The sequence below is a fragment of the Megascapheus bottae genome, chromosome 28, assembly GCF_031878675.1.
Source record: "Megascapheus bottae isolate mThoBot1 chromosome 28, mThoBot2.hap1, whole genome shotgun sequence".
Lineage (NCBI taxonomy): Eukaryota > Metazoa > Chordata > Mammalia > Rodentia > Geomyidae > Megascapheus > Megascapheus bottae.
This window is the reverse complement of record NC_143536.1, coordinates 5,526,875-5,533,055: the sequence shown is the minus strand read 5'-3', so window position 1 is coordinate 5,533,055 and position 6,181 is coordinate 5,526,875.

Below are 6,181 nucleotides of genomic sequence, written 5' to 3'. Positions count from 1 at the left end.
GCAGAAGAATGGCAAGTCTGCAGCCACCCTGGGCTACAGAGCAAGCTCTTCTCTCAGAAAACCCAGGGCTGGGATGGGGCTCAGTGGTGGGCCATGCGCCCAGCACGTGGAAGGCCCGGGCTTTGATCCTCCATGGCAACAAGGCAGACACAGCCGTCCTCAGTATCTTCATCCTTGGTGCTAAATTATAAACTAGCCTTCACTGAGCTGCTATGCAAACCTTCCTATTGGCATCTGGCCGCTCTGTGTGTGTGTGTGTGTGTGTGTGTGTGTGTGTGTGTGTGTGTGTGTGTGTGTGTTCAAACCAGGACTTGAACTCAAGGCCTCTGCCTCCCAAGATACCTTCTTATCATCATCAGACTTTAATTCTAGCATGTTACAAATGATAAGTATGTAAACCATTCATCATTATATTTGTCTTATATACAAATTATATATATGTATATACATATAATAGAATACAATAGGAGCCAATAAACTCACAGACAAAGGACCACTGGCCTTATCCTCCAGGAAAACACATCGTAGGCATTTTCTAACATGGTGAAAATGCAGCAGGCCGACAACAGAAAGTGTCAACAAGGAGTCAGAGCAACTGCGGTTCTCCTCCGGAGTTGAAAGGAATGTCAAATGGCCATTCCTCTTTGGGAAACCGTCAGGTGGTTTTCTTATGAAGTTGGTACACACAGGGTAGCCGTGCAGGCTGGCTATTCTCCCAGCCATGTTACCCCAGGAGAAATGGAAACGGAGAGAGCCAGGCAGAAGTTTGGCGAAGCTTTGCTTCATCAGCAAGTCTCCCAGGCTGGAATGGCTATTGTTACAGGAGTGGAGTGGAAACTCCAGGGTCTTCGGCAGAGATGGGTTGGGCAAACTCCTCAATGCCCTGAGCTACTTCTGCACTGGGCATCTTGCCAGCCAGAGCCCGCTTTCTACAAGAAGGAGCCCTCTCCCCTCCTCCAGCCCTCCCAGGACCCAGTGTGAATAAGGAAGGCCTGCGACCAGGAGAGCAGAAAGTGTGAAACACTATCAGAGGGCCAAAGGCTCCCTCCATGCCTGGCTGCAATGCATGCGTGTTCCCAGAAGGGAATGAATGCATATCCAGGCGCTCCGGCCCTCGGCGGGTGTGTTCACTGTGTCTGAACCTGTGCCACTCTAAATCTGCCCTGCACACACGCAAGCACACACACACACACACACGAGGCTTCCTTTGGCCTCCTAGCGGGACAGAGAGGGGCTGTGGGAATCAAGTGCGCGTGTGCAGTGGGTGTGTTTGCAAAGGCTGAGTGAGACAACTCCAGCATGAGGGGGTGACCATGACCTGCACCCTCAAATCAGAGCTCTTCTAAAGGATTGGGCAGCTGATGAGGATAGAAAGATTCCCCCCCACCCCGAACAGTTGTTTTTTAATTAGTTTTGTTTAAAAAGAAGAAGAGGAGGAGAGGAGGAGGAGGAGGAGGAGGAGGAGGAGGAGGAGGAAGAGGAGGAGAAAGAAGACACAGACAACGATGGTAGAACCAAACTCTAAATTGTCCCTTCTGAATGGCTGAATTTTTTTGATTTTCCATTTTAATGGGCTCCAAGGGCCAATAACAATAACAAAAGGTGGGGAAAATAATTATTCTCTACCACCACCACCCCCAGCACCATGTCCATCCTCCTGTACTGTCCCAGACCAGATGAGTGTCACAGCATGCTCAGTCACACCCCCCCCAGCCTTTCTAAAGCCAGGGGCTCTCATTCTGCACCCCTGCAGGTCACTCCCTACCCCCCCACAGGCCTCTAGCAGATAAACAGCGCAGCCTGTAGGAATTTAAAGGTGAGAGCCAGCATGGCGCGAGGGCTGGCTTTGAACCGCTGTCCTCAGATCTCAGCTTCCTGAGTAGCTTGCTTTTGGTTGTTGTCTGTTAACTAGAAATGAGAGTCTCACTGACTTCCCTGCTCAAGCTGGCTTTGAACCATGATCCTCAGTTATCTCAGTCTCCTGAGTGGCTGGGATTGCTGAGGTGAGCCACCAGACTGCGGTTGAGAAATCCCTTCGTGGCTTGGTCTTTTTCCTTACCCAGTCCCTGTGAGATGCAGCTACCTTTCCCCAGGAGATGGCCTGGCTTTTTTTCCTGGCAGTCTAGCACTCTTTGAGGCACCTCGCTGTGGGAAGGCGTTGGTGATCTATGTAGGGGTTGCCTCGGTGGGAGGGCTAAATCCCATCCCGGTGAGTGATAAACACCCATGGCCATGAAAATCCACAGCCTCTTGGGCTGGAAATTCAGATCCCTGCTTCTCAGCTCTGTTCATCTCTCACATGTCCCCCTTCAGGGGCTCCCCAGCTTTCCAAGGATGGCAGGCCTCTCCATGCCTTTCCCTCCTCACCTCAGCAGCCCAGGGCCACTGCCCTCAGACATCTGGCACTCTGCTCCCTTCCTCCCGGCAAGGTCATCGCCCCCCCACCCCTCTCTGCCACCAGGGTTCTTTGTCAGTGGTGCGTGTGTGTGTGTGTGTGTGCGTGTGTGTGTGCGTGTGTGTGCTGCGTGTGTGTGTGTGTCAATCCACTTTGGAACAGTGTAAACTAGCTTCTCAAGAACCTAGCCTCAGTTTCCTTCTCAGCCTCAAAGAAGGGAAAAAGATGAAAGCTTCCTACCACCAACAAAATGAAACTTCTGCGGCTTTCTTGGATGCCAATTCTCCCCACCCCCCACCCAAAAAGGTAGCAGGGTTGGGGATGTCTCAGCCGTTAGCTATTCTATCCTAAAGGAAAGGGGAAGGAGGTGAGGAGATCTATCCCAAGAGTTTAGGCCTGGGACTGGAAGGAAAGAATCGAGTGTCACTGGAATCAGGGATGTGGGGAAAGCCTGCAGTGTGCCCAGGTGTGGGGGATTTAGGAATCTGGGGCTGGCACTGGAGTCCCCCCTTGTAGTCCTATCTGTTTAAACTTAGCTTCCCCTAGAACATGGTCCAATACTTTTTTTTTAATAGGCCAGTGCCAGGCACCAATCGTTCATACATGTCATCCTAGCTACTTAGGAGATTGAGATCCGAGGGTCAGGGTTCAAGGCAGCCCGGAAGGAAAAGTCCCCATGAGACTTTTATCTCTGATTGACCACTCAAAAACTGGAAGTGGAGCTGTAGCTCATAGAGTTAGAGCACTAGCCTTAAGCAGAGTTCAGGGATAGCAACCAGGCCCTATGTAAATCATTTACTTATTTACATAAGTAAATAAAATAATGGTCCATGCCAGACACCTGTGGCTCACACTTGTAATCCTAGCTACTCTGGCTGAGATCTGAGGATCCCGATTCAAAGCCAGAGAGCACTCATCTCTAATCAACCAGCAGAAAGCCAAAAAGTGGCTCCGTGGCTCCAGTGTGGTAAAGCATTAGCCTTGAGCAAAACCAAGAAAGAAAGGCAAGAAAGAGTAAGGAAGGAAGGAAGGAAGGAAGGAAGGAAGGAAGGAAGGAAGGAAGGAAGGGAGGAAGGAAGGAAGGAAGAAGGCAGGCAGGCTAGCTCAGGGACAAGGGTCCAGACCCTGAGTTCAAATACCAGGACTATGTACACCACACGCACGCACACACGCACGCACACACAGCAACGTTCCCCTTGGGCTTCTGAGGCCCTTACTTGAGTGTAACTCCCAGAGTTGAGGTCTGCATCTCCCAATGGATTTTGTAAGAGTTGCAGAAGCGCCAGGGCCTGGGAAGGGGCGAGGAGGTTAAGGCTCCTAGAAAGGTGGCCAAGTCCTGCCCGGTGTGGGGTTTAGGCTTGCCCCCCCTTTACTTTTTATCTCCCTCTGCTTCCTCCTCCTCCTCCTCCTCCTCCTCCTCCTCCTCCTCTCCTCCTCTCCTCTCCCATTCCTTTTTTTCTCTTCTGAAATTTGTCTTTGACATTTCAAAGCCCCCTCTCCTGGTTTCTATTTGAAACTCCCAGATAAAAATCGATCAATTTCAGAAGAAGGGGAGGGTAGAAGAAGTAGAAAAAAAATTCAGTCTTCCCTCCCTCCCTCCCTCTCCTGATTTGCAGAAGGCAGAACAGGACACGAGGTAAGCAGGCAGGCATGAGATAAAAAAATTTGCTTCAACATCTCATTCCTGGCTACTCTTCTTCTCCTCCTCCTCCCAGCCCACCCCCAAAGAGGGGGAAATCAAAGAGAAAGATTTGAAGTTGTGAAGACCACAAAGCACTTGTGACACTGGATGTGGGGGGCACAGAGTTTTCCAGGGGTCCCTTGGCTGCCAGAAGCACACACAAGTTGTTTGTTACCTGGACTTGAGACCCCAAGTGTTTGAGGGACCCCCCACTCTGACAGCTTGAAGAGTTTTCCGGGTGGCCCTGGTTGTGAATTGGAAGACAGAGAAGAAGGCTTGGATCTTTGCCCCAATTCCTGTTGTGTTGATTAAGGAGGGACATGGAGAGGTGGACTGAGTGGATGCCCCCACGTAGCCAGGCTCACCCCGGCGGGCCTCGGAGGGGAAGGGGCGCCAGGAGGGCCCCCAGATTGGTGAGGCTTTCGTGGGCAGGGATGTATTTTGGTCAGCTGTGACTGCAGGCCCCCTGCCTTCCCGGGCTCAGAAGGCTAAGATCTGAGGATCACAGTTCAAAGTCAGGCAGAGTAGAGAAGTCTATGGGACGCGTATCTCCAATGCACCACCAGAAAACTGGAAGTAGCCTTGTGGCTCCAAGTGGTAGAGCCCTAGCCTTGAGTAAAAGACCAGGCCCTGATTCAAAACCTACAACTGATAAAAAGGAAAAGGTGGGGCGGGGTGGGGAGGGGGAGAGGAGAGGAAAGAGGAAGAAATAAAGAGATGAAGGGAAAGGGAGAAAGAAGGAAGGAAGGAAGGAAGGAAGGAAGGAAAGAAGGAAGGAGGGAGAGGGATGGAGGTGAGGGAGGGAGGGAAGGAGGGAAGGAGGAGAAGGGAGAAAGAGAAGAGAAAGAGATGGAAAGAAAAGGAAAGGAAGGAAAGGAAGGAGGAGAAAGAAGAGATTGGATGGTTCCTCGTGGACGTTCTGACATGCAGAACACGCTGTGTTAAGCTAGGATCTATCTTGGTGACTGGGTATCTCTCTCTGGTCCCCACCATCCTAGCCCAGTGGCTGGAAGACCCCAGAACCCTAAGTCAAGTGCTGGCTGGGAGACATGGGCACAGGAAGGATTCCAGAGATGCCAGCACTGTTCCTAAATGCAGCCCCCAGTTAGGGCCAGGCAGAGAAGCCATGTTTTCCTTGCCATCTGCAGTAGAGATGGGAGCAGAAAGCTTCCACCCTCTGACTGGGGTCAGAAACCTGGATTTCATCCCTGGGAGCCAGGATCTAACTTCCTGTGTGGCCCCGGGGCCCACTGTGGCTTCCGTGGGGGATGTTTGTAAATGGAAAAGGCTAGCCAGATACACCCGCCCCCCCCCACTCCACACACACACATCCAATAAAGCATCTTTCCAGAACGCTCCGTGATTTACGAGTGTGTTCCCCTCCCCCTCCCCCCAAGGCCTCTGCTTGATTAAAAGTCTCAGAATGATGACCTCGATTTACGGTGTAGTGCGTGCGCCCTAACTCACACACTGGACAAAACCATCACGCCCTTTAAATCCTCCCCAGCCAGCCTGGAAGAGAGCTGGTGTGTGTGTGTGTGTGTGTGTGTGTGTGTGTGTGTGTGTGTGTGTGTGTGTGTGTGTGTGTGTGTGTGTATGCCAGTCCTGGGGCTTGAACTCAGGGCCTGGGTGCTATCCCTGAGCTTTTTTTCTTGGGTGGTGCTCAAGTCTGGCTGGCACTCTACCAGTTGAACCACAGCTTCACGTCTAGCTTTTTCTAGTTCACTGGACTTTCCTGCCTGGGTTTGGCTCCAACCACGATCCTCAGATCTCAGCCTCATCCTCCCGAGTAGCGAGGATGACAGACATGAGCTAACAGTGCCTGGCTCAGACTATCTCATTTACAATTTGAGGAAATGGGGAAACTGAGGTTTGGGAGAAAGGCAGTGGTTTGTGCTGGCTGCTGCATGTGATCTTTGAAGAGAATCAGTACATCCGATCTGTGTGGTTCTCCAAAGTACTTGCTCACTGAACAATACGGACATTTTTTTTTTTTTTGGTTGGTCGTGAGGCTTGAACTCTGGGCCTGGGTGCTGTCCCTGAGCTCTTCAGCTCAAGGCTACTGCCCTACCCTTTGAACCACAGCCCCATTTCCAGTTTTCTAA